The 24,864-nt window shown below is 39.0% G+C and overlaps 1 protein-coding gene across 1 annotated transcript in view; it reads right to left on the reverse strand.

Moving 5' to 3' along the window:
* The window catches only part of NMNAT2 (nicotinamide nucleotide adenylyltransferase 2), a 199,385-nt gene that overhangs the window by 159,015 nt on the left and 15,506 nt on the right, over positions 1–24,864 (reverse strand). The gene's annotated exons all lie outside the window — the stretch shown is intronic.

Here is a 24,864-nt window from a genome sequence, read left to right on the forward strand (position 1 = left end):
CCACCTGCCAATGCAGGGGACATGGGTTTGTGCCCCGGTCTGGGAGGATCCCACATGCCGCGGAGCGGCTGGGCCCATGAGCCATGGCCACTGAGCCTGCACGTCTGGAGCCTGTGCTCCGCAATGGGAGAGGCCACAACAGTGAGAGGCCCGCATACCGCAAAAAATAAAAACAAAACAAACAGAAGGAAATATTAGAGGCAATTGTGCAATGCACAATAAGTGAATGCAGTTCACTCTCTGGCACAACAAAGGGTGAATGGAGAAGAGGAGACCACTTGAAATGAAGAAGTTAGGGAAGGCCTCTCTGGGGTGGTGAAATTTAAACTGAGACCCAAATGACAAGGAGTTGCTAGTACAAGTATTCTGGGACAGGGAAGGGCTCATTGTGCTCCTAGAAATGAAAGAAGGCCAGTGTGACCAGACTGCATGAATAATGGGAAAAATGCTAAGAGAGAAGATTGGACTGGTGATTAGGACCAAATCAAGTAGGGCTTGTAGGCTAGGGTAGGGTTTGGATGTTTTTCTAAGAGGAATAACTTAGAGAGGAATAACAAAAGGAAACCACTGAAGCTTTTAGGCAGAGAAGTGGTAAGTAATTCACATTTTTATAAGATCACTCTGGCTGCTAGGTGGAAAATGGGAAGGCAAGGAAAGCATTTAGGAAATCCTCCTGGTAGTCTAAGCAGGTGCAGTTGTCCTTGGACTAGGTTTTATAGAGGTGAAACTGATGAGAAGCAAAGGGTCTCAGGATAAGTTTTGTAGATAAAGTTTACAGTCTTTGCAAATGGATTGGATGTGAAGGATGAGGGAAAGAGAAATCTAGGAAAATGTCTAGAAATTTGGTTTAAGTAAATGAGTGGACTGAGAGTGAGAAAGATGGAGAAAGGAAGTTTCAGGGATGACCAATGTTCTATTCTGATACAATAAATAAACCTAATAATTTGAGATTTTTTTTAAATAGCCTTTCAAAATACTGAGATATAACTGACATGTGCATTGTATTAGTTTTAGGTACACATAATGATTCTGAACTTAGAGATCCACAAGTACAAATATTTACTTTTTTTGGGCTTCAAGATTCTTGGATAAATTTCTACCTATTTTAGTGGGTTGGTCATTGTTTCTTATTTAAGAGCATATAGTTGGTGCACAGTAAATATTTGTTAAATTATGCTGAACAGCAAATTGATCCTAATATGCATAAAATTTCCAGTTTAAAGATAAGTCCTAAGAACTGATGTATATTTGTAATTTGATGTATCTTCCCTCACAGGGGATGCAGATTAGTGGGACAGAAGAGCAGGAGATGTTGAGGGGAGCCCGACTTGGGTAGGAAACTCTGACACTTATTAGCTGGGCAATAAATATTTATTGAGTGTCTGCCACGTGCCAGATACTTGATTTAGAGGCTGTGAACAAAACAAAGTCCCTGCTTTAATACAGCTCTCATACTAGAGGGCAAAACAGACCATTGAAAAATAAAATAAAATAAACATAATGGTAACAGATACCATAATGAAAAATCAAGCTGGATGAGAAGAAAAGGAAAGGGAAATTCTCCTTTATTCAAGGTGGTCAGGGATGTCCTCTCTGATAGGATGGGATCTGAGCAGGGGCCTGAAAGAAGTGAAGGAATGTGTCATTTGAATATCTGGGGAGGAACATACCTGGCAGAACAGCAAGTGCAAAGAGCCTGAGGAGCAAGAGTGTTTGAGAGTCTTCGACAAGCACACCCATGTGGCTGCACAAAAGAAAGCAAGTGGAAAAGTACGACAGATCAATAGGGCCTCATAGGCCCTGGTGAGGGCTTTGGCTTTTTCACTGGGAGAGATAGGAAGTCACTGGAGGTTCTGAATAGAGAAGTCACATGAACTGACTTACATTTGAAAAGTACCATTTTGGCAGGAAGTATAAATTTTGGAGTCATCAGTATAGTTTTATATTTAAAACCAAAGGATTAAATGAGGTCACCTAAGGAGTAACATATATATATATATACATAGAAGAAAAGAGGCCCTCAGATTCAGCCCCGGGGCACACCAAATTAGCAACAGTAGCTAACATTCACTGAATATCAGTAGAAGCCCAGGCATTATAAGCCATTTACAGATGTTAATTCATTTAACACTCACCATAATTCTATGAGTTCCAATAATTTTATCCCATTTTAGAGATGAGCATAAGGGAGAACAGAGAAATGAAATACCTGGTCCTAGTAAGTATGGATTCAAATTTAAACCCTGGTAGTTTTGGTTGAAGGCCCTGTTGTTGATCCAAGCCTACTGTTTCATCTTGTTTCGCTGCTATGCTATACAGGCATACCTTGTTTTATTGAGCTTCACAGACATTGCGTTTTTTCAAATTGAAGGTTTGTGACAACCTTGAGTCAAGCAAGTATATCTACACCATTTTTTTTCCAATATCATTTGCTCATTTTGGGTCTCTGTGTCACAGTATCTCAAACTGTTTTCATTGTTATATTTGTTATGGTGATCTGCAATCAGTTGTCTTTGATGTTACTATGGTAATTGTTTTGGAGCACCATGAACCACACCATATGAGATGGCAAACTTAATTGATAAATGTGTTCTGACTGCTCTACTGACCAGCAGTTACCCCATCTCTCTCCCTCTCCTTCGGCCTCCTTATTTCCTGAGACACAGTGATATTGAAATTAGGCCAATTAATAACCCTAGAATGGCCTCTAAGTGTTCAAGTGAAAGGAAGGGTCAACTGATGCAGCAAGCTCCATCGCTGTCTTATTTTAAGAAATTGTCATATCTACCCTAGCCTTCAGCATCCATCACCCTGATCAGTCAGCAGTCATCAACATCCAGGCAAGACCCTCTACCAGTCAAATGATTGATTATGACTCACTGAAGGCACAGATGATGGTTATCATTTTTTAGCAAACAAGTATTTTTAAATTAAGGTAGGTACACTGTTGTTCTTGTTGTTGTTTTCGGTACGTGGGCCTCTCACTGTTGCGGCCTCTCCCGTTGCGGAGCACAGGCTCCGGACGCGAAGGCTCAACGGCCATGGCTCACGGGCCCAGCCGCTCTGCGGCATGTGGGATCTTCCTGGACCGGGGCACGAACCCATGTCCCCTGCATCGGCAGGCGGACTCTCAACCACTGCGCCACCAGGGAAGCCCTGTACATTGTTTCTTTTAGACATAATGCTATTTCAAACTTAATTGACCACAGTATAGTGTAAGCAGAAATTTTATAGGCTCTAGGAAACCAAAAAATTCATGTGACTCACTTTATTACAATATTCACTTTACTGTGGTAGTCTGGAACCAAATCTGCAATATCTCCAAGGTATACCTGGACCAACTGCAGTCATAAAAATGAGGATAACTATACCCACCAAACCACAGAGATGTGAAGATTACAAGTAATGTAGAACACCTAGCATATAATAGATGGTCAATAAGTGATACCTATTTTATAAATGAGAGAATGGAACTTTGTAGCAGAGGTTTGAAGAACAGACTGAGAATTGCCATACCAAGTGTTCAGGTTTTCCCTCCTTTACCCAGGAAAAGTGGAAAAGTAGGCAACAAAATTCAATGTAACTTGCTGGAATGACTGGACACTCACTCAACTCTACAAGTTAATTTTAATAAAAAGAAAGAAAGAAAAATGTCCAATTCAACATTCCCACACAGAACAGTGGTCAATAAATATTTACCAATGAATCAAGTACAAAACTCTTTTTTTACCAGCCCAGTGCTGAGAGAGTAACAATGAAACGTGAATTTGTAACACAATGCAATAAATAAGCTTCAGTCTTGTAGGTTATGTCTTCTTAAGTAACAGTTTAAATTCTATAGATTAGATTAATTTGTTGTGATTCTAATTGTCTCTTGTAAATTTATTTGTGCTTATCTCTAATTTGTGTATCCCCAAAGAGGGCTCAGGAACTGGAATAGAAAAACATTGAAAGGAAATCTTGGTTCTGTCACTTGCTAATTGTTTGTCTTTGGGCAAGTCATTTATTGCTAAGACTGGAAATACAGTAGTCCACCCTTATCCTCGGTTTCATTTTCTGAGGTTTCAGTTATGCGTGGTCAACCTCGGTCTGAAAATATTAAATGGAAAATTCTGGAGATAAACAATTCATAAGTTTTAAATTACATGCTGTTGTGATTAGCATGATGAAATCTCACACCCTCTGCCTCCATCCTGCCTGGGACCCCCAACCACCAACATAATCTGTTCGTGACATCTAACCATAGACATTGTCATGGCTGGATGATCCAGGATCACCCAAAGCAGATGATCCTTCTTCTGACAAATCTTCAGAATGTCAATAGTAGCCTAATGCTATGTCATTCATCTCACTTCTTCTCATCATGTAGGTGTTTTATTATCTCACATCATAAGAAGGGTGATAGAGTATAAGAAGAAATTTTTGAGAGACAGACCACATTCGCATAACTTTTATTACAGTATATTGTTGTAGTTGTTCTATGTTATTATTATTGTTGTTAATCTCTTACTGTGCCTAATTTATAAACTAAACTTTATCATAGGTTTTTACGTATAGGGAAAAACACAGTATATATAGGATTTGGTACTATCCCTAGTTTCAGGCATCCACTGGGGGTCTTGGAACATATCCCCCATTGATAAGCGGGGACTACTATACCATAATACATACCGTGTGTGCTTTATAGGGGTCCTATATGGATCAAATAAGACCATGTGTGAGTAAATGAGTTTTGTTTTTTTTTTTAAAGCATATCCTCGGCTTTAGGTCAAACTTCACAGTTGTTCCATACAAAATACCTACTGTTTTTAAGTGTTCAGTGTTTCTATTGATGAGTTTGTCAAGGATGTTTCTGGCAGTTCCAATCTTAGAGGGTAATGGCTTTGGGAATGTGCTAATAGTGTACGTATATATCAACCAATGAAAACAAATACCAAAAAACGTACTAACAACAAATTTATTCTCAGTGAAGATTCCAAGGCTGGTCCATAAGCTATAGAAATAGGAATGTCAACCCTTGCATAATACATGTACCTTAATATATACCGTGATCTATTCTCAGGGGTGCTTATTTTAACTTAGGTAATATAATTTGGTCCAATATTTCAAGTTTCCAACAACTGGTTAATTGCTTTAGGCTGGAAAGAAGCCTGAGTCATTCTCCCACAACCTAAACTTTGCAATCTGCTCCAGCCAGTTCAGTTTCCAAATGGCTCAAGGCAGACAGTCCAACCCAGAACCTTCCCTGCAATAAATATCTATTCTGATGGGCAGGCTTAAGTGTCTATTGGGGCTGATTTGAAAGGTGCCTACGTAAAGTCTAGCAGTGTGGGTATGTATGCTCACTTATCTCCCTATTTACCTAGTCCAGATTAATCATCCATTTACATCACAAGTCAGGGTAAAACTATTCCATGTTTATGAAGTTGGGTTCCAAAATAATATTAGAGATCATCCTTCATAGGAAATGCACAAAGTCACACAGACAAATGTGGCTCCCCAGTTCCTGGGATCAAGTCAGGTATTGAATATTTATTTCATGTTTCCTGGTAAAAATGATTCTGAGAAAAAAATATTATTCTGAGAAAACCATGACTCCTTGGGATTCTCTTCAGTTCTCTACATTTGTATAGTTCTTTCTCCTTTGTTTTCTCCGCTTCTCTTCAAGATAAACATCTTCAGGGATACAGCTAAAGTGATGGGCATTATTCTCCCGTTTTCCCCCCAAGGAGATATTTTTACATCTGTGGGATGAAAAATGTCCCTAAGATTAAAAAAAAAAAATGTACCCAAGATTAAGATCCTCCTTCCTCTAGCTCTAAATCTCCCAAGTCTCACTCAAACTTATGATTGCTCTAATTAATCTAATCATATTTCAAAAATGAAAGATGCTTCCAAATTTTAGAACCTGATTATCAATTATAAACATGCCAATTTTGCTGGCACCACAGTGAAAGAAATAAAGTACATGGGTCTTTATAACCAATAAGCATTGTATACCATTAAAAATAACAAATTTCTTCAACTAACTCAGATATTTGCTGATTTATTTATCATGACTTCTTTCAGATAATAGGGTGAGGGGCATGTACAAATCATTACTTTCATCTTGAGACCAAAGATCTCTTTTCCCAAGAGACAGAAAAATCAGTTCTAACAGACCTAGCAAGAAGTATAATTAATTAAGAAGTAAAATAATTCCTTGAAATGGCATCTGAGAATATCTCTGCCTCCCTCCTTTAAGTCACCCAAATGGAAAACACATTCGGTTCAAGGGAGCATTAAATAAAGGATAGGGAATGTAAAATACAAAATATTTTTTCCATTACATCAATACCTCACAATTTGGTTAAGTCAGATATAACCTAGAATTTCAATCCCATCATTTCTCAAACATAGAAGATGTAGAAAGCAGTTGGGGTTCCACTTCTAATACCCTGAACACCCCAAAATTAAACTCCCCCATGAAAAACAGGCCCAGGAACTAGAGGAGGAATGATAAAGATGGTGTGACATGATACCTTTTATTACCTCTACAATGGCTCTAGAGAAGTAGCTCAGATCAAAAGATTATCCTGGGATATGATGAATACCACGGTAACTATAGTTAACAGTACTGTACTGCATATTTGAAAGTTGCTGAGAGAGTACATCCTAATAGTTCTCATCATAAGAAAAAAATTTTTTGTAACTATGTATGGGGACAGATGTTAACTAGCCTTATTGTGATCATTTTGCAATACATACATATAATCAAATCATTATGTTGTACAGCTGAAACTAATATAATGTTTTTTTTGGGGTTTTGTTTGTTTTGTTTTTTTGTGCGATCTTAGTTTCCCAACCAGGGATCGAACCCATGCCCCCTGCAGTGGAAGTGAGGTGTCCTAACCACTGGACCGCCAGGGAATTCCCTAATATAATGTTATATGTCAATTACACATTATTATTATTATTATTTTTAGGGTCATGCTATGTGGCCTCTGGGATCTTAGTTCCCTGATCAGGGATTGAACCTGGGCCGTTGGCAGTGAAAGCGTGCAGCCCTAACCACTGGACCGCCAAGGAATTCCCAATGACACCTCATTTAAAAAAAAAAAGACTATCCTAACAAGAGAATGGATGGTGATCACTAAACGACGCTGCAGAATGTGAGGGTCACCAAAGCAAAAGCCGAATGCAAATACAGTCCCCACTCCATCTTTTTTTTCCATGTGGCCCTAAATTTGCAATACTAATGTCTCCACTATGTTAAATAACTAGCATGGGGTATCTGCATCTGAAGACCACTATTATAGCACTGATCTGTTCCCTAAGAAAATAAGTTTGTTAAAGAATTGTTGTTTCCCAATTTAAATGAATAAAGAAGTGAATAGGGGACTTCCGTGGTGCCACAGTGGTTAAGAATCCGCCTGCCAATGTAGGGGACACGGGTTCGAGCCCTGGTCCGGGAAGATCCCACATGCCGCGGAGCGACTAAGCCCATGCGCCACTACTGAGTCTGCACTCTAGAGCCCGCGAGCCACAACTACTGAGCCCACATGCCACAACTACTGAAGCCTGTGCGCCTAGAGCCCGTGCTCCACAACAAGAGAAGCCACCGCCATGAGAAGCCCGTGCACTGCAATGGACAGTAGTCCCTGCTCACCGCAACTAGAGAAAGCCCGTGCAGCAACAAAGACCCAAAGCAACCAATAAATAAATAAATAAATAAATTTATATAAAAAAAGAAGTGACTAAAGCGAGACAAAGGGAAGAGGTGGGATAGTGGGGGAAAAAAACGCATACCTTACTTTCCAGCCAATTACTTCCTAAATATCTCCAGAATTGTTCCATTTTTCTGTATCTTTCTGCTACTTTTCAGCTTCAGGCCACCTTTCTCTCTCTCTTTAATTACCGAAGAATTCTGGCTGGATTTACTGCCAGTAATCTTTCCCTTCCCTAAGCCATTTTTCATATTCCAGCCAAAGGGATATTTCCCTAAAATATAAATCAAATCGTATCACTCTCTGGCTTTGAATCCTTCAATGGGTTCCTGCGGTCCTCAGAATACTATCCAAAACTCTTAAAAGTCTAACAAGTCCCCTCATGATCTGGCTCCTAACTGCCCCCTCTCTTCACCCTATTCCCTTTAGTCCAGCCACAATGAACTACTTTTAGGCATCAAATGTGGCATGCTCTCTTAGCCAGCAAACGCAAACCTAAATCGACTTAATTTATTTCCTGAGCCTTCTGTGAGCCCCGTAGGTCTGAGTTAATGCCTCTCCTCATAGGTGCTGGTTTTTTCTGTATCACAGCATTATCACAGTGTCCTGCATGGTGATTGCCTTTTGATTTGCTCACACTCTTCACCAACATTTATTCAGACCCTAGCATGAACCAGGCAGTGTGCTTAGCACTCTGCATTCATTATCCCATTTGATTTTCACTGAATCTCAGTTAAGTATAATAGGTTCTTTGATTATACATTACAGCCGAGGAAACTGAGACTTACACGAGTAACTTGTTAAGTTCACACAGCTAATAAGTGGGGGAGGCAGGCTTTGAACCTGGGTAGTCAACCTGGTACTTCTAGTACCCAACTCACCCCAAACTTCAGTGAGAGCAGGAACAGCTTCTATCTTGTTCGCCGTTATACCCCAGTGACTGTCACAGTCTGGCACATAGCAACGGCTCAAAAACTACTGGTTTCCTAAATGTGGAATGATTTTTCCTTATGACTGGCTCCACTCTGTGCCTAATATTTTTACTCCTATTCTGAGTTGGATGTCTTAAAAACTAAGAAAAGGACTGCACCAAATAAATCCTACCAGGTATTAATTAGTAAGGCCTGTAACTATAAGATCTGTAACTATAAGATCTGTGGGCCTGTTCTTCCCCCTCCTCTCAAGCTCTCTTTTAGACCACGGTTGTGTTGTCCATTCTGGAAGGAATAAAGTCACACCCTGGAACAGGTTATTGTCAGCTGGAAGTAGACATCCATCTTCAAAGCCCTCTATGTATGTTCCTGAACTTTAGGGCCTGAAAAGTTAGAAACTACATTTCTCAGACTCTCTGGCAGTCAGACTTCTGGATACTAATTACATTCTACCAGGGGATGTCCTGTGTGAGATTTGGAAGGCAAAAGTGATGAGAAAGCCATCTTACTACTGCTCTTGCTGTGAAGCAACACTGTTGATGTGTATTTGAAGCCAGACCCACATCCAGTAGTCCCTAAATTCTAGTCACCGAAGTCATGGGTGTTGAGAGGCACTTTGGCAGCCTCCTGTGGACTACAGCTGTCATGGTGTGCCCTTGAAATCTAGAGTCACGCGGTGGCACCTAACTTCAGTTTCTTTAGTACTCTCAAAGAATTTCCTAAGCACAGAGTCCCTTGTTTTTAATCCCTTTCTGCTTGAAATACCTAGAGTTGTTTCTGTTTCCTGAATTGAAACCTACATGACACATCACCTTAAATGCTGTATCTAGCTGTACCCACTTTTTGTGTAGGCAAGAGCAAATTATATGTAAATGAGGTTATTTTGGAAATGTAAATATGCAATGAATAAGAAATTGATTGACAGGAATTAGAATAATGGGTGAAAGAATTATAGGTTTTTTGTGTGTGTGTTTCCTGAGTAGGGGAAGGGAGATGGTGGGGAGGATGAATCAAGCAGAATGATAGATGATGACTGGGAAAAGAGAGAGAGAAAAATGAGTACAGAACCCTAGGGTTCTACAAGGGAATAGCAGAGCAGAATTCATAATCAGTTTTTTTGAAGAACTTGATCCAATAATTGTTTATATGTGTGGAGCCATTTAGAGCTGACAGTGCTTTCACACATGTTATTCTATTCGATTCTTGTAATAAATGGTGTTGTGAACTAAGCTTTTGCAGGCTCTGTTATGGATTTTTCATATGTGGAAAGAAAGCAAGGCTCAGGGAGTTTAAGTGACTTCCTCAAGGTTTCAGCTAGTAAGTGAGTAGATCAGACCCTTGATTCCAAATTCCAGTGTCCTACTCCAGGCTGCTGGCTACAGAAATCACTTTGGCTTAAGAATGAGGGAGAATTGAGGAATTCAGACTGTCAAGGATGATAACCATGCTATTTTAAATCTGAACACAAAGGCTGTAGAGCCCAGTCATCAAGGCCTTTGCCTTACTCAGAATTAGGAAGTGCCTTTCTTTGTTCTTTCCCAGTCACTAAGCCCTGAGAGGTAGGACCTGAGTGGCCTGGCAGTGGAGTTAAGGAGCAAAGTGGATTCAGTCTCTTCGCTGCATAGGTAAAATTGGCATTTTGTAAATAGTCTTGGCTTGATGTTCCCATACTCTATAGTAAAGTCATTCTTGTGCTTAAAAGTCTGGCTGAGTTCTCATTACTCATCATAGAGAAAGGCACTGGGGCAAAGTAAGAGTAAGTTTTGGTTCTAAGGTCACATTAAAGACAGGACCCTTTGAGTGCTCTGGTGTGCCTCATGGTGAATGGGATGCCTTCTTTACAGGGGGCCCCTGATGTCTGTGTCCACCTTCCACACAGTCCCACTCAGCTCTCATACTTCCTATCATCTCTGTCAGTCCTACTCTAAAGTGAAGATAGGCAAGCGATCTTGCTTGGGGAACAGAGAGAGATGTCTCCACTGGGGCAGAGTCATGTACAAATAGCTACTGAGAAGTGGCGTGGGAGAGGGAAGGATGAATAAGCAGTCAATTAGGGGAATCAAAAGGAGTTGTTCTACTATTTATTTCCTCTGCCTGGAGGACACTTCAGTATGTGGTGAAAGGACGACAGTCCTCAGTCCTCTGGGTAACTGGCATGATGATAAACACAGATGCATCTGGCCCTGATTTTGGAATTGTGGGGATGAGCGAAGTTTCCTTTAGTTGCTCCCTTGATTAGCCATTCCTCTACATACACATAAAAGATGCACATCTTAAACAGGCTGCAGGGGGAGCACAGAAAAAAATGTTTAAGAAGCTTGGTAGAGCCATTTGGGTACAAAGAATACATTTATCCCAGGTGATTAGTGTTCATTGCTTAACGCTTCCTGGGGAGGATTAGTTCTTGGCCTTCTCTGGTTAGCCCAGTCCTCACTGAAAAGGTGCTCTTTAAAGTGATAGACACACAAGTTACTAAAATTATTCTATATTTTTATATCAAACTAATTCAATTTATCTTCTTTCCAATTAGTCTGAATGAGTGTGATAATATAGAGATTGCAAAGTTATTTAAGAAAGAAATTCCAGAGTCAAAGAAGAGGGTGGTTGAGCTGCTGTTTTGCTCACCAAACCTGGAGGTGGCCTTTGAGACAGATGGTAAGAAAGATACTTTTCTTTTATGCGTGTGGTAGACACTGTTGTTTGCCAGTTCTCTTCTTCCTTTTTTTAGGCTGCCATTCCCAGCTCTCTTTGAGGCCAGTGAGGCTATGTGACCCAGTTCTGGCCAAAGACACATGAGGGAAATTAGGCTGGGGTGGGAGGAGTAATTTACTCCTGGGAATGATTTTTACTCCTGATAGAGACAAGAGATGGGAATTCAATACAATTGTATGAAAATGTGATCTTGCAGCTGCAGCAACAATTCTGTTACCATGAGATGACTATCTGAGGAGGAACATTCAACACTCAAGGATGTCAAACTAAAAAAAAAAAATATATATATATATATATATATATATATATATATAGATAGATACATCTTCAATGACATCATTGAGCTGCTTCCCAACCCTGGAACCATCTGTCTCCAGATAAATGTGTTAATTGCTTAAGCCATTATTTGTCACAAGTCCTGTGATTTGCAACTATATGTATCCTGACTGATACAACAGACCTAGCAAACAAAAGGATTCTTCAAGTAGGGCTGCCATTACCCCATTCGACACCTCTGTGTAAATTAGATAAGACGCTTCTTCCTCTAGATGGATTTCAAGTCCTACTTGTTTCCTTTGCCAAGTGCCCTGATGCCATTATAGATCACCAACTTGCCTCCTTAAGCACATCAGAGGGCTACCTCTGTTCAAAGGACTCAGATGCCAATTCCAAATAAGGGGGAGAAAGCAATGAGACAATATAATTTTGAGATTGACTGACTAAAATTTGGGCTGTTGTTATTGTTGCTGCTCTTCATTTTAAACAATGAATTTGTTTTTAACTCCAAATCCAATATTGGATTTTTCATTATTCAATAATGTACCCCAAAATACAATTCTGGGGAAAATACTAGTTAGTACAAAATTCTTTTTTTAAGTTTATGCTACCACACTTCTGCCAATAACCTGTTAAAACTGGGCTGATGAAAACCATATCGAAGCAATATAACCACTTGTAATATGAAACTGTTATGGTGCAGATTACTTAATTCTCCTACTCCTCTATTAAAACTGCTAGAAGCACTGCTTTTGTATAATTAGCATGACATCATTTATCCTTCACATGATGCAAGTAAATTTACGTATTAGGTCAGCCGCTACTCATTAGTTGGCACTATGTCATTTTCATCAATTTTAATCAAAGTTTCAAGTTATTAAATAACTTAAACCAAAGTACTTTTCTGTGAAAACATCTTTCCAATTAATTTTATCACTAGAAAAGCTAGTTTTGCCCACATAACTGGTAAAACTAATCAATATGAGTACAGCCATATATGCAGGACACTTATTAACACTTTAAGAGATGCAAATTAATAGGAGTCTGACATGCTTTTCCACTCATTTAATATTATATGCTGTTACTTTAGGTTACTCATTACAAACTCACCTAGAAACAAACATGGAGACTAACATTATATGACAAGATTGAGAATAATCTTAGACGATCATAAAATATAAACACATTTAAAAAATCCTCTTTGAACTCTTAGACGCATTTGAAAACTTTGAGATAATGCATTTAATACAATAGGCTGACAGCCTGAATAGACAAAACAATCATCATATGTAGACTCAGATGTTATAATTAAACAGGATACAATATATACATTATATTTATAGAGTATATATACACTTATATATATCAATTTTAAGATTTAGCATAAAGCTACAGTAATCAAGACTGTGTGGAATTGGCAAAAGGATAGACACATAGATAAATAGAACAGAAGAGGCGAGAAATCATCAACTGATATTTAACAATGTGCAGAGACAGTTCAATGGAGAAAGTATAGTCTTTCCAATAAATGGTACTGAAACAATTCAGCATACATACGCAAAAGAAAGGGAAAAAAAAAAAAGAACCATGTCGCAGACTTCACACCTTATGCAAAAATTAACTCAAAGTAGACCATACATCTCAATGTAAAATGTAGAAATACCAAGTTTCTAGAAGAAAATATAGAAATTTGCATCATCTTGGATTTGGTGATAAGTTTTCAGATATAACACCAAAAGCACAATCCAAAAAAAGAAAAATTGGGCTTCCCTGCTGGTGCAGTGGTTAAGAATCCACCTGCCGATGCAGGGGACACGGGTTCGAGCCCTGGGCCGGGAAGATCCCACATGCCGCGGAGCAACTAAGCCCGTGAGCCACAACTACTGAAGCCTGCGCGCCTAGAGCCCGTGTTCCGCAACAAGAGAAGCCACCGCCATGAGAAGCCCGCGCACCTCAATGAAGAGTAGCCCCCGCTCTACGCAACTAGAGAAAAGCCTGCAGGCAGCAACAAAGTCCCAACGCAGCCAAAAATAAATAAATTAATTAATAAACTTATTAAGAAAAAAAATTGATAAACTGGTCTTATCAAAATTACAAAGTTTGGCTTTGCAAACAAACGAACAACCATGGTTAAGAAGAATGACAAGACAAGCTATAGAGCTGGAGGAAATATTTGCAATTCACATGTCCAATAAAGGACTTAGAGCCAGAGTATAAAAAACTGCTATAACTCAACAAGAAAACAACCCCCCCCAAAAAAAAGATGAGCTACTTTTCCAAAGAAATTATACAAATGGCACATAAGCATATGAAAAGATGCTCAAAGTCATTAATCATTAGGAAAATGAAAATGAAAATTATAATAAGATACATCTATTCACCTACTAGAATGACTAAACATTTTTTTAAATTAACAATTCCAAATGCTGGTTAAAATGCTGTGCAACAAGCACTCTCAGCCATTGCTTGTGGAAATACAAAATGGTACAGCTAGTTTGTAGTTTCTTAACAAAGTAAAACATACACTTATAATATGGCCCAGCAATCCCAATCCTAGGTAATTATGAAAGTGAATTGAAAAACCTGTACATATAGAAGTCTGTTAATGACCATTTACAGTAGCTCTATTCATAATCACTAAAAACTAGAAGCAACTGAGATGTCCTCAGAGGTGAACAGATTCACAAATTGTAGTACCTCTGTACAATGGAATACCACTCAGCAATTTTTACAAAATGAACTCTTGATTCACACAACAACATAGATGAATCTTAACTGCATTTGGTAAGTGAAAGAAGCCGGATCTAAAAGACTACATGCTGTATGGTGCTATTTAACTGGCATTCTGCAAAAGGCAAAACCGTAGAGACAGAAAATACAGATCAGTGGTTGCCAGGAGTTGGGAAGAGGTTGACTGCAGAGGGGCTGGCACAAGGCACATTTTAGGTGTTGGAAATCACTGTGGTGGTGGATATGTGACTCTATGCATTTGTCAACACCCATAGAATGTTACACCTAGTCTAAGAAGGTGTAATTTACTGTAAAACTAAGTGAAATTTACTGTATGCAAATTTTCAGAATCAACCAGGAAGGTGGGGGTAAGGGTGGAATGCAGACTAACAAATGTAACTGTATTACAAATATATGATATAACCTAACTGAAATGGATGGGAGAAAATGAGCTGACCAAAGTAATTTTGGAAATGTGTCTTGACTGGCTATCATAAGGCTAAAGTAAATGCGACTGTACATAAATGCCTTACTTTCCTTGGTAAATTTGTTTCTCACAGGGGTATAAGTTAGCAATTCTGAAACTACTATGCATGTATACTAGGGTTGAACAAATAAGTAAATAAGTTGTAGCTAATGAAAGCCAGGTTTCTCACTGTCAAAGAAAGAAGTTACAAACAAGCAGAGAAGGCTAGAATGAACCCTGTAGTTCTAGATTAAAACTGACTCTATATGTATGAATTCACCATGTGTGTATACACAGGTAGAAAGATACAGAAATAAATATAAATTTGTGTGTACATATGAGTTAGCAAACATACATACATTTCCCTTTCTATCTGCTCAAAGGGCCTAGAAGCAATGGCACCCCATTAGTGATGAGCACCCCGATCTTGCTTTCTAATTATCATTCTCCAATAAAGAAACCAAGACTCTTTGAATAAATGGCTGATTCTATGACTGGGATGAGGAAAATACAAGTCTGGAGCTTCCTGTAGTGTCACAAAGTAGGGAAGTGCTAAAAAAAATAAAGGATAAGGCATGTCCCTTAAGGGATAAAGTCTTTGGGGCATCCAAGACTGCTCACACATTCTGTATTATGCTAGAAGGACTTCACAGGGCTCAACATATTATTGTACTAATGACTAAAATTTATCACAATGACACAATAAGGTTACACAGCAGATAATTGAGGGAAAAAGACACATTGGCCAGAGTCTGGAGAAATCCACCCACAGGCTTTCTATACCACAGGTCCAGGAGAGGACACACTAGGTGTGTTCCCTTTGCTAGCAGTGAAAATGCAGTGGCACATGTGTAATGTTTCTCCTAGGGAAGCCCATTTAAGACTCAGCATTTAGGGATTTTGGGGGAACTAGTCATGTAGGCATGCTTTGGCTGGCATCTACCAAAAATCCCAGGCTCTCAGAAGGAAACAGGTATTCAGTGTCTTAAGTGGGCAAAACAACCTTACCAGTATAGAGAATTTTCCATATCAGTGTGGGGAAGTTTTCACAAGCTAAGTTCACAGATGCCAGCCAAGGGCAACCTTGCAAGCAGGCCCTTCTAAAGATAGCAGCCTCTGGCCTGCTGTGTTAACTCTTTCCTGCACAGGGTATATCAAAAGGACACAGGACCCAGGGCCAAAATTGGAACAATCTGAACAACAAAATAAATAATTACAGTATTGGATTATAATTCAAAGAATAAAATAGATATCCATGAGTCTATACTGCTATAAATAAGTGAAATAAATAAATAAATAAATTGGGTGGCAGACAAATCTTTGTTACAGGAGAATTCCATATAATAATATAGAAGGAATTAAAGAAATTGAAAATCACCATTAGAGCACCACAGTGATAACTGCATCAAGAAAGATCCCCTAAAATTAGCAGGTGGAGCTAAGAAGAAACAGAATATTTGCATAGCTTCAAAGTACCTCACCCCCCAAAAAAGAACATTAATTATTGCGGTGGTTTAAGCATTTGTTCACAAATTGTTTAACAATCATCCTTCTGGAATGTGAAGCCTAATTCCCTTCTCCTTGAGTATGGACTGGACTGGGCTTCTTCTAGCAAATAGAGCATGGAAAGGGAAAAATAGTAACTTTACAGTACAGAAAACTGGCAGACTCCAGCTTAACCATGTGATTAACATCATCAGTCATGTCATGTTGATACCATGTACCCCTGATATGATGTAATCAGAAGGGCACTTCATTCTGTGATATCATTTCCAAGTTTAGTCTAGTCATGAGAAAACATCAGAAAAATCCCAGTTTAGGGATATTCTACAACATACCTGATCAGTAGTCTTTAAAATTGTCAAGGTCACGAAAAACAAGGAAAGACTGAGAAATTATCAGAGATTTAAGGGAACTTAGATGCAATGACCAAGTCTAACATGAACTGGGTCTCAAAGCCGAAAAAGGACATTAATGGAAAAACTGGTGAAATCAGAATTTAGTTAGTAGTTTAGTTAATAGTATTGTACTAATGTTAATTTCACAGTGTCAGTCATTGTACTATGGTTATAAAACAATGTTAATGTTAGGGGAAGCTAGATGAAGGATATTCATGAGCTCTCCAATTATATTTGCAACTCTTCTGTAAATCTAAAGTTATTTCAAAACAGCAACAAAGAATTTTTAAGCACTTAGGCTGGCGCATAGTAGTTGCTAACTGATGTTAGCTTCTCTTGGTTAATTTATTTGGTAATCATTCCCAGAGGCTGATAGTGATGGGAAATCTCTTGTTGCCTTTACTCCAAATAAAAACTGTATTTCTGGACTTCCCTGCATGGCACAGTGGTTAAGAATCCACCTGCCAATGCAGGGGACACGGGTTCGAGCCCTGGTCCAGGAAGATTCCACATGCTGCGGAGCAACTAAGCCTGTGCGCCACAACTACTGAGCCTGTGCTCTAGAGCCTGCGAGCCACAACTACTGAGCCCACCTGCCACAATTACTGAAGCTTGCGCTCCCTAAAGCCTGCATGCTGCAACTACTGAGCCCGCATGCTGCAACTACTGAAGCCCATGCACCTAGAGCCCATGCTCCGCAACAAGAGAAGCCATCGCAACGAGAAGCCCGTGCACCGCAACGAAGAGTAGCCCCCGTTCGCCGCAACTAGAGAGAGCCCGCGTGCAGCAACGAAGACCCAACGCAGCCAAAAATAAATAAATTTATATTTAAAAAGCATAGTTAAAAACTGTATTTCTAAGGATGAATGATTTTAGTGGAGACTATTTTCCAGAGTGCCAACATGGCTGGAAATTAGGTCTGGACCCGTGACCACTCGGGTAAGATGAGCTGGCTACATACACCCCTACAGCTGGCCTCAACCCTGTGTTCTTGAGGCTGTTTGGAAATGTATGGCTCAGGATGCCAGACTCAAACCAACACTGAAGCCAGAAATACCTAAAAATGGGACAGTGTAAAAAAAAATGTGGCCAATATGGGCCTTACTGCTGGCCCTAAGGGTTCTACATATTACTAACTTCAACAGTGGTCAAGTAAGAGGCTGGCGAAGGGTGAAGAGGCAGCTTTGGAATACTGTAAGCTGTAAGTTTTACCTGTGCTTCATCCTACATTAAAATATTTTTTTCTCCCATTGGAAATGAGCTTTGAAGTTTTACCTAGCTAAGCTCTTTCTTGCTCAGTGGCTTTTGTAAAACTACAGTGAAGTAGTTTTTGCTTATTATTTATGCTCCCACCTACTTCCAAAAAGGATCTAAGATGGCTTATTCCCCAAACAATTTTGCTAACCCTAGGCCTTCATTCTCTTCCAGACCATCTGTTCCTTTTCACCATGAAGTCATAGTACTAAATTTGTGACAGCACAATCATTCCCATGGCAACAGGATGTGGTCCTCAACACTGAATCCTGATTTCACTCTGACCAAGATCAAGTGGCAGGAAGATCGGGAAGTATATTCTAACATTTTCTATTCTTTTTCAAGTTTTGTTTCTCTCTGAAGAAGTTCTTAATTTTGATTCTAAAATCTTATACTCAGCCTAGATATGTGTTTTTGCATAGTTTACATATGAAACATTCTTTCAGTAAATAATTAGATATGCAAGCCAAAAAATAAGTTGAGAATAATCACACAAGCCTACACACACACACAGTGATGTATAAACTTGCTTGACAGTGGGATGTTTTACAAATACCTTTCCGGTTTGTATAGAAGAAAAGAGAACACAGAATCCATTTAAAAGACACGAAACTTCTAAGCCCAAGAAATTTGCTTTGATGACTGTGATAGGCAGTGGAAGGCAGCTGACCTAGTTCCTACTTAGTGCTTTCCTTATCTTGCTGAGCACAGGTAAAACATCAGAGGGTCTTCCCACGTGAGACCAGAGCAAGATAGACAGATGGCTGGCTTTATTTACATAAATGACCAATACCTGGATATTCTGCCCATTTGTTTTAATCACACTCAGCCTAATTACACAATCTTTGGAGAGACTTCTTAGAACGCCATTTACTATACTGTGAAATTGAGTATAGGGCATGAACTTTGAAAAGAGAACTAGTTACTGGAGTATCAGAAAATACCTGATTGGTACATTAAGTTAGCAGCCTTACAGGTGGCGAAGTGTGTTATAATGAGGCTCTGCTGGACATTCCACATATTATATATTAAAAAAATATATATGTATATAAAATATGTCATATATATTATATGTTATATATTATATAATACATATAACATATTAAATATGTATCATAACATATAACATGTTATGTGTATATGTATATAACAGAAGAAAAGTGTAACATGTAAGAACTATCTTCTCTCTCCCTCTGTTCTCCCCCAGCTTCCATGTTGAGTTAATGGGCTAAGTGGGGGGAGGTAGAGGAAGAAAGGGTGATAAGAGCTAGAAAAAATAGCTGGAGGAGAAGCTAAAGTGATTTATGTTAATGTTTTAAAAGGTAAGAAATTACTTGCAGTGGAAAACATGTGGAAGGAAGAGGAAGTGGAAAGAGAAAGTAGACAAGTGAGAGATAAGGGGAATGACTAAAAAGCTGAAAAGGGGCATTTTGACAGCAGTTCCTCTGTGATGTGGGTGTTTTGGGGGAAACAAACAAAAAACGAGGATTTTAAAGTTCTGTTGTTTGTTATGTTATATGATTCACCACTTTGCTACCTCTTCAAGACTTCAGTAAAGAGAAATTATTTTTCAAAGCTCTTTAGAGATGGATTCGTAATTCTTCTGAATGAGATAAAATGTTCAGATGGACACTAAGGGCTGGAGTAAGCCCTATTCTGATTTTACATATATATAAAATCAGCTTCTCTTGAGGAAAAACATCAGCAATGCCACCACTACTGCTATCTTTTACCCTTGGAAAATATGTTGGCCAGAGCTATCCCACTCCCAAGTCATGTCACATTTGTAGTGGCCAGAGATGGGTGGCATTCTATGGTCTGGAGTTTTTAACTCTAATGAAATTTAATTTTAGCCTTTAAGAATTTAGGAATTTAGATGACCAAACATGGAAGAGTGGAAAAAGGCACTATGACTGCTTTAGGGAGGCCTAAGGCCAAGCCCTAAACCCAGTCTTTGAGGACTAAGAGAAGGCAAGACCAGACTACAGAGAGCACCATGACACCTAAAGAACAGGCCTCACTGACAATGAGATGTCACATTCAGGCTTGCTCCAATCTGACACTGATCTCTCTGAGTCTTGTTACACACATTGTGACTGGTCAGAAAATGCAGAGACTCCTACTGTACCCATGTATTGGAATATGGCAGTAAGTGGTAAGGAAAACTTTGCATGAAGGTCATCATCACTTTTGATGTCATCAACATTTTCTAAGTATAGACATCCTAATGGAGCATTCGTAATGATTCAGGGGAGGGTAAGGTAAAACAAGATGGAAGAGATCATCAGGATAGAAATGGGAGGCCAGGGCAGGAATAGGAAGGATCAACTATTCCCCACTGTCCTGCATAACATTAGTTCATAAGATGTGCTGTGTTTTGTTTTTTTTTTTTTTTTTTTTGCTGTACGCGGGCCTCTCACTGCTGTGGCCTCTCCCATTGCGGAGCACAGGCTCCGGACGCGCAGGCTCAGCGGCCATGGCTCACGGGCCCAGCCGCTCCTCAGCATGCGGGATCCTCCCCGACCGGGGCACGAACCCGTGTCGCCTGCATTGTCAGGCGGACTCTCAACCACTGCACCACCAGGGAAGCCCTGTTTTGTTTTTTAAGGCTCTGTGGGAAGCTAATTTTGGACACATTGCATTTTTTTTTTCCCTTTGGGAAATACATACTTGCATGTTATAGGGTCTGTGATGTCTCACCAAGAAAAACACTTCTATTAAACCATTGTTGCCCAAACTTATTTGGTGATAGAATACATTATTTAGCAACATCTATTAACATCCAAAGAGGCTACTATTATTCAGAACACATATTGTTTAATATTGGGGTATATTATGTGTATGAAACCATTTTATAACAGGTTATATTACTCTTATACCTAAAAAAAAAAAACATACTGAGGGACACCGACATTTTTCAAGCTATACCCAATTACTGTGACTTTTGATCTTCCTGTAATTTCAGTGTAGGGCTTCACACTACTATACTTGCTTCATGAAAACTGGGTGGGGTTTATATTTGCACTTTCTACAGAGATGCATGCTTTCTCCATTTCTCCTAAACGCTCAGTGCCTTTATAATGCCTGTTACTACCCAGGAACTATCATTTGGCAAATCTCTAGGATATAAACTTTCCTTTGCAGAGTTGCATGCATCTGAGTTTTGTTTTGTTTTGTTTTGTTTTTTAACTCCCTCCCACCAAAACCAACCTCATTCCTCAGGAACTGCTTTCTGCTAGGGGACTACTATGAATAAATCCACCCTAACGTTACCATGTTACGCATTTGCAACATAAAAAGGGCTTGCTGAAAATGCAGTGCCTTTATCCCAAAAAAGAAAGTTCACGGTAGGGGTTTCCATAACTGGAGGAAGTTAACAATAGAAAATGTTTGGGGTTAGATGGCTCTTTAATGATCCACAGATTGTACCACTTAAGAAGTCACCTCTTGCCTTTACATGAAGGGAAATTAATTTGCAGAATGATGCTCTATTTGAAGAAGCCATGCTTGACTGTGTGGTATATTTCTTTTCAATAGTCCAAGAACTGCTGGTGCAGTGTTTTATGAATAACATTCAGCGTAAGGGAGTATCTATTTACATTTAATAAATAAATAAATGACTATCTGCATGGCTGTGGATTTTTTTTTTAATTTTTTTGTCTATTTGTAAATAGATAACATACTCACATGATACAAAATGCAAAGGACACAAAACAGCATACCATTAAAAGGATGTTTCTCTCCTTCCTCTGTCCCTTAGTGATCCTGTTTTCCTCTCCAGAGGCAACAATTACTGCCAGTTTCTTAAATATCCTCCCATGGATATTCTATGTGTTTACAAACATACACATACTTTCTTTTTCACACAGACGATAGCATAATATACATACTGCTTTCTACCTTGATTTTTCTCTTATCAATATATCTTAAATATCCTTCCATATTAATATATGGAGAGCTACTGCCTTGGTTATTTTAACAGCTGTGTGGTGTTCACTGAATGCCTGTGTTATTTTATTTCATCATTCTATTGAGGGATATATTGTTGCCAATCTTTCATATTATTGACTATACTGCATTAGTAGACTCACTGAATAAACACCTAGAAATGCAATTTGTGTCTATGGGTATGTACATTTTTACTTTTGAAAGCTATTTCCCAATTGTTCTCTATCCCTTATACACTCACCAACTATGTACGAGTGGCTACTTCCTTAAATCTCTATTAAATCAGTATTTTAACAAATGCTTTGACCTTTGACAATTTGATTGGGAAAAATTGTGTATATGTTTATAACCTGAGAACCAAAGATAGTTAGGGAAGTGACAACTTAGGATAAGTGTAAAGGGCATTTACCTATCTTTTCCATTTGCAATATGAGACAGAATTCCTCATCTTACTTTTTTTTTTTTTTTTTTTACCACACCTGTGCAGCTTGTGTGATCTTAGTTCCCCAATCAGGGATCAAACCCATGTCCCCTGCAGTGGAAGCACGGAGTCCTAACCACTGGACCGCCAGGGAACTCCCTCCTCATCTTACTGAATTCAAGAACTTGTCCCTAAGTAGAGAGGTATTGGATTAAAATAATAAGTTGGTCTTAAATCAGAAGTGATTGAGATTTAAGTAGGTTACCTCAAAAAGTTAAAGACTCTTTATACCAAGAGGTCCTTATATATACATTAATTCTGGCCTTGACACTTTGGAAGTAGGGGGAAGACTATAACCTCTCTAGGGTTTTCTAGCTTCATGATTTCTGTAATTCTGCAGATATATGAAGTATTAAACGATGAACAGAATACTTTAATTACCAGCATTCACAATTACAGTTTGTAAAATAAAGAGAAAACATTTCTTTTATAGATCACCAAATATAAATCAGGAGAAAAGGAGGGAGACCCCAGCTGTCTCCACCTTCACCCTCCTAGTCCCGTGGTCACAGCCAGTTGGAGCCATTCAGCATCGCTAATTGTAAATTCACACCTCTCACCAGAACCACAGCTCCTGGGCTTCCTGCTAGTTCATTTCATTATTCTTGCCACACATATTCTCTCAGTTTATCAGGTCACCTCCCCCTGCCTCTATCCTTCCCAACCCAAGACAACCCAGTCTTCTTCCCAATGAGAAATTTATCTACATCACTATTCATCCTTGCTTTCTTCTTTTTTTTTTAATTTTTATTGGAGTATAGTTGATTTACAGTGTTGTGTTAGTTTCAGCAAAGTGAATCAGTTATACATATACATATATCCACTCTTCTTTAGATTTTTTTCCCATATAGGCCATTATAGAGAATTGAGTAGAGTTCCCCGTGCTGCTTTCTTCTTTTCTAACATAAAAATACAGCATAAAGTCAATGTCCATCCTGACATTGGCAGAAATAGAACCTTAACCAATTTTCTCCCTTTCTCTGGGTTGTATTTAAATTTTAGTTTGGGTACTGCATTTATGCTATGGGCAGGGGTTGGGTATGGACATGGTTTGGGGACCCACACCATGTAGACTGCAGCCACTGTCTATTAGCACTGGCAGCCAGTAGATCACCGTCATAAGCCGTCTGTCAGCCCATGCTGGGTGCTGCTGGGCTGTCAACTCATTCAGGCCTTTAGGTGCTCCTGAAGTCATTTCACTGAAGCATGGGACTGGCTTGGGCCCACCTTCCTAGACACTGTTCAGTCTTTCTTTGCCCTTTGTTCGTGAAAACACATTTTCAAAGTACATTTGATAATATAAACCATCCATGTACTTATTACCCAAAATGAACAAATGTTACTGTTTCATTTTTTCCTTCAGTACAGTAAAGGGGAAGTCCCCTATGTGCCCTTCACAGCTTCACTCCCTCCTCTCCCTCATTCCCTAGAGACAACCAATAACATGAATTTGGTACAAATCTACTCCATGTTGTTATGCTTTTGTTTTATATATTTGTAGCCAAAACCAATATCTGGTATCTGTTTTTTAAAAGTTTACAGATCGGGTGGGAATGTAAATTGATACAGCCACTATGGAGAACAGTAAGGAGGTTCCTTAAAAAACTAAAAATTGAACTACCATACGACCCAGCAATCCCCACTACTGGGCATATACGCTGAGAAAACCATAATTCAAAAATCATGTACCACAATGTTCACTGCAGCTCTATTTACGATAGCCAGTACATGGAAGCAACCTAAGTGTCCATCGACAGATGAATGGATAAAGAAGATGTGGCACATGTATACAATGGAATATTACTCAGCCATAAAAAGAAAGGAAATTGAGTTATTTGTAGTGAGGTGGATGGACCTAGAGTCCGTCATACAGAGTGAAGTAAGTCAGAAAGAGAAAAACAAATACCATATATAACACATATATATGGAATCTAAGGAAAAAAAAAAAAAGGTCATGAAGAACCTAGCGGCAAGATGGGAATAAAGACACAGAACTACTAGAGAATGGACTTGAGGATATGGGGAGGGGAAGGGTAAGCTGGACAAAGTGAGAGAGTGGCATGGACATATATACACTACCAAACGTAAAATAGATAGCTAGTGGGAAGCAGCCGCATAGCACAGGGAGATCAGCTTGGTGCTTTGTGACCACCTAGAGGGGTGGGATAGGGAGGGTTGGAGGGAGGGAGACGCAAGAGGGAAGAGATATGGGAACATATGTATATGTATAACTGATTCACTTTGTTATAAAGCAGAAACTAACACACCATTGTAAAGCAATCATACTCCAATAAAGATGTTAAAAAAAAAGTTTACCAATAGTATCATACTGAATATAATATGCTGCAATTTGATGTTGCAGAGTATTTTCAAGATTCATCCATGTATTGATACTAGTTATATTTCATCAAATCAATATACCATACTTTGTTGGTACCCTATACATTCATTCTTGGGGGTA

This window comes from Phocoena sinus, chromosome 1 (genome assembly GCF_008692025.1).
Source record: "Phocoena sinus isolate mPhoSin1 chromosome 1, mPhoSin1.pri, whole genome shotgun sequence".
NCBI lineage: Eukaryota > Metazoa > Chordata > Mammalia > Artiodactyla > Phocoenidae > Phocoena > Phocoena sinus.